General features: G+C 29.7%; 1 non-coding gene across 1 annotated transcript; it reads left to right on the forward strand.

The window, feature by feature from the left end:
* The first annotated feature begins 2,343 nt into the window (after nt 1–2,343).
* Nucleotides 2,344–2,450, forward strand: LOC131179740 (small nucleolar RNA R71). The gene has a single exon (XR_009148627.1). It is a non-coding gene; the product is annotated as a small nucleolar RNA R71 (small nucleolar RNA).
* Nucleotides 2,451–9,994: the final 7,544 nt, after the last annotated feature.

A 9,994-nucleotide genomic window follows, 5' to 3' on the forward strand; every position in this document is an offset into this window, starting at 1 on the left:
AGCATTTGATCCACGAATGGCAATGGAAAGTGATCTTTTCTTATTAAAGAATTCAACTTCCTATAATCAATGCACACTTTCCATCCATTCTGAATTCTTGTAGGAACCAACTCATTGTTTTGATTCTTCATCACAGTGGTGCCTATCTTCTTAGGAACAACATGAATACGGCTCACCCAATTTCTATCTGAAATAGGATAGATCACACTTGCATCAAGGCTCCTTCTTCACCACATCCATCATGGGTGAATTCAACCTCCTTTGTGTCTCCCTTATTGGTTTCACACCTTTTTTAAGTAAGATACAATGCATACATGTAGCTGGACTTATTCTTTTAATATCTGCCAATGTCCACCCAATTATTATCTTATGTTCCTTTAACACTTTGATAAGTTTCTCTTCTTGCAATGGAGTTAGATTCTTTGCAATGATGATTGGTAGTTTTTCTCCATCACCCAAGAAAATATACTTCAAGTGATCAGGTAAAGGCTTTAATTTCAGATTGGGAGCCTGTTCAATAGAAGATGAAAGCTTTATGTGAGACATATCCAAATCAATGTTAGCAACATCATACCTGTCATGTTGTGGGGGTAACACATTCAGCTCCTTAACCACCTCTTTAAGTTCATCTCCCAATGACATCTCCTTTTATGCAACCGTGGCATCTCTATCATTCAAATTGTAGCTAATACCTACATTTAACTTGTCATCTCCACTTAGCTCAAAAGTTTCCTGCACCAAAGGTTCAATAACATCCAAACTACAAATAGAATGCACATCAGTAATATCTCATAGCTTCAAAAATATTAAAACACACAATCTCACCATCAAATTCCTTAGAGAGAGTACCATCATGCATATCTATTTTAGTTCTAGAAGTTTTCAAGAATGGTCTTCCTAACAATATAAGTTCAGTATTAGGAAAATTATTATCCTCCATATCCAAAATATAAAAATTAGCGGGAAAAACCAATTCATTAACTTGAACCAAAACATCCTTAATTATCCCATCAGGATATGCATTAGATCTATTAGCTAGCTATATGATAACACTAGTTTCTTTCAAAGGCTCAAGATTTAAAGAAACATAAATAGATCTAGGCATGACATTGATAAATGCTCATAAATCTAGCATAGCCCTTTCAAATCTAGTATTACCAATTTTGCATGGAATAGTAAATGTATGTGGATCTTTGCATTTGGGAGGCAATTTCTTTTGTATCACAGTGGAGACATTCTCCTTCACACTTACTTTCTCATTACCTTTTAGCTTTCTTTTGGATGCGCACAACTCTTTGAGAAATTTTGCATATCTTGGCACTTGCTTGATTGCATCCAAAAGAGGGATGTTAATCTCCACCTTCCCAAACATATCCAAAATCTCATTTTCTTGCTCTTCTTTCTTCGCCTTTGCAAACCTGCTAGGAAAAGGAGATATAGGCTTATAATCTGAGACAGGTGTAAAAGGACTTATCTTTGAATGGACTTCTGCCTCTTGCTCTTCTTCTTTGTTTTTATCAATCACTTTTTCTTTTTTAACTCTATGGTCGACCTTATCTTCAACTGGAGTTTCCTTACTTGGTGCTTCAACTTTCTTGCCACTTCTCAACACAATTGCACATGCATTCTCTTTTGGGTTCTTAATTGGTTGAGAAGGAAGCTTACTAGACCCTTATGCTTCCAATTTGCTAACTGATGTGGCCAGCTGGCTCATTTAATTCTCCAAATTCTAGATACTTGCCCTTGTCTCTTTCTGAAAATTCATAGCATTAGTAGTTAAAAGATTTGATAATGTCCTCTAAAGAGATACCTTGATCTTAAGCTGCTAGTTGTGGTTGCCTTTGAAAATGAGGTTGTACTTGGTTGAAACGAGGGGGTCGATTAAGAAGGGTGTTCCTTTGTGCTTGATTGCCATAGCTAAGGTTAGGATGATCCCTCCATCCTTGATTGTATGTGTTTGCATAAAGATCATACTTCCTTTGTGGTGGACCAAGAAATCCTCCAATTGCATTTGTATGCTCAATGGAATTCTCTTGCAATGTAGGACATGTATCAATTGGATGTTCTTATGCTAAACATATACCACATGTCTTCACTTTTTGCACATTCTTGCAACCAACTCTCTAACAAGAGAAGTCAAATTAGCTATTTGATTTTCTAAGAAAGATGTACTTACCTCATTAACTCTTTTTGTAGGTGGATCATTCTATTGTGAATTTGCAGCCAAGTTTGATAACAATTTCTTTGCTACTTTAGGTGTCTTATCTACAAGTTACATCTATCATGCCTCTGTCAGTAGGAAGAAGACCTTCATAAAAATATTGAATGAGTAGTTGGTCACTTATCTGATGATGTGGGTAACTTGCACACAATCTCTTGAATCTCTCCCAATACTCATCCAATGACTCCCCATTATACTGCCTAATGCCACAAATATCTTTTCTAATGTTGGCTACCCTTGAAGCTGGAAAGTACTTCTCTAAGAAAAACTGTTTCATGTCATTCTATGTGTTTATGGAACCAGAAGGTAGATAGCAGAGCCAATCTTTAGCTGCATCCCCTAGTCAGAATGAGAATGCTCTCAATTTAATTTGCTTCTTTATAACAACTATAGGTTTCATGCTTGAACACTCAACATGGAACTCCTTGAGGTGTTTGTGAGGATCCTCATCTGTAAGACCACAGAAAGTAGGCAATAAGTGAATTAAGCTAGATTTCAATTCAAAAAGTATCATAAGTGTGGGATATTGAATGCATAATGGTTGTTAATTCATGTCAGGAGTTACTTACTCCCTGATGGTGCGATTTTCATTAGCATTAGTAGCCATGATTTTTAATTCTGAATCTCTTGATGAATATGAAGGTTCTTGCTCAAAAAGATGAGAAGGAATCACTTGTGGTTCATTTCGAACAAAAGTTTTAGCTCTGAATGGAGTGGATGATTCAATTTGATGCTTAATGAATTCCCTGATACATTTAAGCCTTGTATCAAGTTTTTCTTTAGACATGCAACCTAAGAATAAAGATAAAAACTAATAAAAATAGATCTAAATTCCAGTTTAAAATAAATAAGAATCACTCCTTAGCAACGGCGCCAAAATTTGATGCGTGCCGAATGCACCAATTAAAATTACTTTACGTAAACTACTTTTATATAGAGTAAGTAGAGGTCGATCCCATAGATAATGAGTAAATGCAAACAAGGAAGCAAATCTTAGAGACAGAAATAAATAAACGAAACTTAAAATAGACAAAATAAATACCTAATTTATCAAATTGAATATGCAAAGTAAAATAAAGGAGGGTTTTTTTTTTTTTTTTTTTTATATTTGCTAAACTGTTGAAGTTAAACTAATAATGCTAGAACATAAACTAAGGCTAATGACACTTATGAATACTCAACACAATAAGATTGTAACAAATTCAGTAGAGATAGTGTATCCACCATATAACATGTATCAATCATTGACTAAAGATGCAAATTTATTCAATTGAGTAAATTAGTTTTAGAAGTTAATAACTTTCTTATCTTTTCTTACAGATTAGATTAATCAGGAAGTACTCTATAATTAATCCCTTACCATCACACTCAATTTAAGACTAGACTAGCTTATAATTAAGTTTAATTGTAGCATTAATCATTAGAAAAACATCTAACTCAAGCTGACAAACTCATTCAGCATGGTTCATCCAACTTAGACTCTCATCTTTATAATGAAATAAATTATTATGTGTTATTTGTATTCAGATTATTCAAGTTATTACATACTCAAATTATCTAAACTTAGTAATATGTTTTCATACATAATTAATTAGTTAGCCACCCTAAGTAACCATACATTCAACATTCATAACATAAACCAAAAGAAAAGTGATACTCAATATAGAATAAATTTGGATTTTATTAAAATCAAATCAAAGTCTCATGGTAAGTTCCATGGCTTCAACTATCTCCTTACTAAATTATAAAACTACTCACATATAACTAAGAACATTAAACATAAACAAATTAACAAAAGAAGAGAGAAAAACATATTACTCCTTTTAGAAGTACTTTGAACAACTTGGATTTAATGTTGATGATGATGCTACACACTCCAAAGGATGTAGAAGCACTCCACAAGCCAAAAGAAGAAGAAGAAATCACACCAGCAACAAGATCAAGTAGTTGATATCCTTGAATACACAAAAAGGGAATTTGGCCACTATGAGTAGAAGAGAATTGAATTGCTCTAGATCTATATCTTGGACCTTTTTTAATAGAGAAAATTAGGTTAACTAAGTCTTCAGATCTAATTTGGAAGCCCTAGTTGTATTCTGACTTAAAACTCTCTTAAGGATCCTAGTTAAAGTAGAAAAAAAAGTTAAAAACAATTCTCCTTGTATAGATCTACCACTTGGATGACCTTGGGGACCCCCACACCTCTATTTTATTTATTTTAGGCCTTAAATAAAATAATTAAACCCACCAATTAAGGCCCTAACTCCTGGTCTCACATAACTAACCATAAAGAACACAAACACGCTCAACATGTGACCCTCAATGTAATTTGACCCAATTGCTCTCATTTTTCATATATCACTCCTAAATATATCAACTAAGGTCCATATAATCCCACAAGGTTAGATTCATACTCTAAATAGTAGATCACATATAAGCTCCATTAAGGCTATCAAAAGAAGCTCAATATGAATTGATGTCCAAAACTTTTTTTTTTTTTCACTATTAGCCTCCAAATACCATGAAAAAGATACCTCTAAGCCCATTTGGTCATTGGCTAAGTCTTCATCAAAATTGCATCTCCTTTTTCCTTAAAATGCTTGATGTGTGTTTTGCTTTTTTTGGTGCTTAATTCGCCTCTTTATACTTCACAAGCTCTTACATGTTCTTGTAAATACCTAATAATATATAAATAAGCATTAACAAGCTAATTGAACAAGAAACAAACTCAAAAAACTAAGTATATAATGATAAAGATATGACATTTAAGCAACTATCACTTTCTTTATTTATCATCATGTAAATTAATGGCCTATTATTTATATTTTTTATTTCTCTCATTTGAATTTTTTTAGAGAGAGATTTTTTATTCTTTAGCATTAGAATATAGATTTCAAATGAATAATTGAATGTTTGAGAAATTTTAGCGTACACTACAATCTAATATTTTATTTTATGCTATATGTCTCTTAAAATGATTGAATGGAGGGGAAAAAATGCTTGATGAATTTGTTCTATAGTTGTTTTGTTGGTTTATGAAATGATCATGTCTTTTTAAATTTGATTTTTAATGTGAAGGTGATTTTGAAACCTGAGATTGATATTGATTATTGAGGAAGGATTTGCTCATGGAGGAATTCGCACGGCATTTCTTGGTTGTTTCAATGTCCATTAATTAGTTTTGCCTTTCTTTTGCATTGGGATTTATTAGGGAATCATTCTAATCTCCAAACTGAGATTGAGATTCTTCTAATGTGTGTTTGATGAGATGATGTCTATTTTTTACCTCCTGTGAGGCAGAAGGGATAAGTGAGAGTTTGATCAAATATATGTTGAAGAGTAGAGATTAAATGCTTTATTGAGAAATGTTGATATTTTTGAGCTCCAATGATTATTTAATATAAAATTATTTTAGGGATGAGCTCAATTTCAATTGATAAGATAATTTATGAATTAAAAAAATAATTTGAAAATATTAATCATTATGATTATTATTATTATATTAAAAAGAAATAGAAATAATACATTTGATGGTACATTATTTAACCATAAAAATACAAGAAGATCCTAACGTTAGCCTATAACATAAGGTATGATTATGAAGTAATTTTATATATATATAAAAGTAAGAATAAAATAAAATTTTAGAAATAGGGAAAATTTTGAATTTTAATATGGGAAGTTTTGAAAGGAGGACTCATGAACCCAATCCCTTTCAATGCCCCACAAGTTAGTCTTTGTCAAAAGCCCAACTTATTATTATTATTATTATTATTATTATTATTATTATTATTATTATTATTATTATTACACAATTGCTATTATCAATACCATTTATTAGAAAAAAAAAGTTAGTTAGCTTTAGTGTTTGGCTCATTAAGATTATTATATAAAAATTAATTTAAAATTATATTTATTATATTTTAAGTAATGATTTCTAAAATTACTAAACAATATATTAAAATTATTTTTTAAATATATATATATATATATTTTAATTTCTTAATCTCAATTTGGATATAAGATTTTGAAATTATGGTTAAAATTAATGAGAAAACACTTTATTATTATTATTATTATTATTATTATTATTATTATTATTATTATTATTATTATTATTATTATTATTATTATACAATTGCTATTATCAATACCATTGATTAGAAAAAAAAAAAAAGTTAATTAGCAGTAGTGGTTGGCTCATTAAGCTTATTATATAAAAATCTTCAAGCAAATTTTGATATTGATATATTTTTAATTTTATAGTTAAAAATTGTTTGAATTAAACTATATCTAAAAAATTATTTTGAAGTATTAACCAAATATTGTTAAAAATTAATTTAAAATTATATTTATTATATTGTAAGTAATGATTTCTAATGTAAAATTCCGTGTAGAAAAGAAGGTTTTGGCTAGAGCAGTCCTCTGGGAGGGCAAGGCTAGCTGGTACCCTTGTCTAAATGGGGGGCAATAATGAATCGAATCATACATTGAAATGGGAGAAACTAATCCCTAGAGGCGTCTTTTGGTGGAATGGCCTAGAGAGTTAGAATAACTCCGGAGTTAAGCATGCTCGCTTGAGAGAAATCCTAGGATGAGTGACCTCCTAGAAAGTTATACATTCCACCTGTGAGACAAAATCGTGAGATTCAGAATGGTGTGGACCAAAGTGGATAATTTCTCTAGCGGTTGGAGCAGAGGCGTCACATCTAAAATTATTAAACAATATATTAAAATTATTTTTAAAATAATTATATATATATATATATATATATATATATATATTAATTTCTTAATCTCAATTTGGATATAATATTTTGAAATTATGGTTAAAGTTAATGAGAAAACACTTTATTAAATATTATTATTATTATTATTATTATTAGGAAAATAAAAAGTTAATTAGCTATAGTGTTTGGCTCATTAAGCTTATTATACAAAAATCTTCAAGCAAATTTTGATATTGATATATTTTTAATTTTATAGTTTAAAATTGTTTGAATTAAACTAGATCTAAAAAATAATTTTGAAGTATTAACCAAATATTATTAAAAATTAATTTAAAATTATATTTATTATATTTTAAGTAATGATTTCTAAAATTACTAAACAATATATTAAAATTATTTTTTAAATAATATTTTAAATATATATATATATATATATATATATATATATATATATATATATATATTTTTAATTTCTCAATCTCAATTTTGATATAAGATTTTGAAATTATGGTTAAAGTTAATGAGAAAACACTTTATTAAATAATAATAATAATAATAATAATAATAATAATAATAATAATAATATTATTATTATTATTATTATTATTATTATTATTATTATTGTTATTATTATTATTAAATTGCTATTATCAATACCATTTATTAGAAAAGAAAAAGCTAATTAGCTATAGTGTTTGGCTCATTAAACTTATTACATAAAAATTTTCAAGCAAATTTTGATATTCATATATTTTTAATTTTATAGTTTAAAATTGTTTGAATTAAACTATATCTAAAAAATAAATTTGAAGTATTAACCAAATATTATTAAAAATTAATTTAAATTATATTTATTATATTTTAAGTAATGATTTCTAAAATTACTAAACAATAATGTTGTCCCAAAATAGTCCAAGAGGGGGGGGGGGGGGTGGTGAATTAGACTTTAATAATTTTTCGGCCCTTGCTTGTAGCCTAATAAAAAATTGTGGCTTTATTCAACTAGGTGCTTCTTAATATATGATGACAATGATATGTATTTCAATAAAGTGTCCCTAAGTTACAAATCAAGCTTTAATCAATATTTATAGCTATCATAACATGCATCACAAAATATTTAACTAATTTCTCATCATACTCATAAATCCTCAAATATGCCAACTCAATATATTCAATCAACATTCAAGGTCATGTATAAAAATTAAATTGCACAAAACTAAAGAGGTTAAGGTTAGAGAGATCAAACACAATGATTTTTATAGTGGTTCGGCTTAACTAGCCTACATCCACTCTCTCAAAGAACCCTCTTTGAGTCTTCTCTCCACTATTTGCTCTTTTAAAGGCAATAGACCAAAAGCCCTTTACAACTTTTCAACACCAAGCTTTTATCAAGGTAGCTTGAACCCTTGACAAGTGCTATCTCAAGCACTTACTCTCTCTCAAGCTTCAATAGGTGCTTGTACAACCTCTCTCAAATGCAATTCAATGTTGTAACACTCACTCTTACTCAATACAAATCAAACTATAAAGAAGAGATGAGTTGATTTGCCAATTGTAGCTCAAAGACTTTAAAACTCTAGAATGAAAGCAATAAATGAAAAATCAAAGTTGGAGTTCAAATGTAAGCTTTCATCAAGTGTAAAATGAAGTAAAGAAGGTGTATTTATAGTCCCAAATCATTTTAGTCCGTTTGAAACCTTTTTGGAACGTTATACACTCTGTTCAAGACAAAATAACCGCTATTTTGTCTTTTTATGCGAAGTTGAGCAACTCTGATCATTTAGCAAACTAATGAAATTTTGGCAACAGTAATAAACTAGTTAGTAAACTAATGTTTTAGCAAACACATTGGCAAACTAATGTTTTAGCAAACAAGTTAGCAAACTAATTCAATAGCTGCATGTCTCAACTTGTAATATTTTAAAAAATCTGATTTAGACCTTAAGAAAAAAAATATTTTCCAATAGTAATATCCAAGGTCATGATGAGAGAAAATTTTTTAAAAGAAAATTTAATTTTGAGCTCTATTAGACTAAACTTTCATCTATTCTTTTCACATAAGTCATAAGACTCAATTTCTAACTCTATGAATTTCATACCTTTACTTTGAGTCTTGGCTTTCATAATCTTGTTCTTTTCTTATCTTGGATTTATCTTGAGATGCCTTTGAGTATTCTTTCTCCTTAGGTGCAACTTCAAAGGTTCTTTATACAAAAGAAAAAGAATCTACACATCACTTTAAAGTTGGGTTAGATAGATTCTATTTGAGTTTTGTTATCATCAAAATCAATGCTCATTTTGAGCTACACAAGGTCAACAATCTCCCCCTTTTGGATGATGACAAAACTCAATTGAATCAACAATAAAAAATGAAAGTGTGTGAAAGTTTATGTGAATCCAAGCAAGATAGTATGCCGAAAGTACTCCCCCTAAATATATGCACATAATTTCCAAGAAATTTATTTGCTATACAAAAGCTCCCAATGAGTTTATGCTATAAAGCATGTTCATAAGATATTCACAATATTCTCAAAAATAATATGCACATAAACATCACAATATTCTCAAAAATAATATGCACATAAACATACTTCCATTTGTCAAAGTATAAACACAAGTATAAACACATATCCATTTGTCAAAGTATAAACACAAGTATAAACACATATCCATCCTATTCTCCCCCTTTTTGTCATCATCCAAAAAGAAAACAGGAGATATTAACCCAAAAAGAATCAAGTTAGCCCAAAGTTAAACGCAGTAAGGTAAACAGTAGCAAACTAAAAAAGGCAGTCAACAATAGTAGCAAACAGACTAGTAAACTAAAAATGCAGATAGGAAACTAAAAATCCAGATTTTGTGCTAATCATTAAGTCTTTTGCTCCTACGAGTGGCTTTGGAAGGCACCATCTTTTTCCTGGTGGGTTTAGCAGCAGGTGGCTGAGAACCTTGGTCAGCCAACTGGTCATGCTTCTGGGCTTCATCTTCATCAGATGGTGGTTGAAGGGCAGCAGCTAGGGACTGGTATGGATTTGACATGGTA

The sequence above is a fragment of the Hevea brasiliensis genome, chromosome 4 (genome assembly GCF_030052815.1).
Source record: "Hevea brasiliensis isolate MT/VB/25A 57/8 chromosome 4, ASM3005281v1, whole genome shotgun sequence".
Classification (NCBI taxonomy): domain Eukaryota; kingdom Viridiplantae; phylum Streptophyta; class Magnoliopsida; order Malpighiales; family Euphorbiaceae; genus Hevea; species Hevea brasiliensis.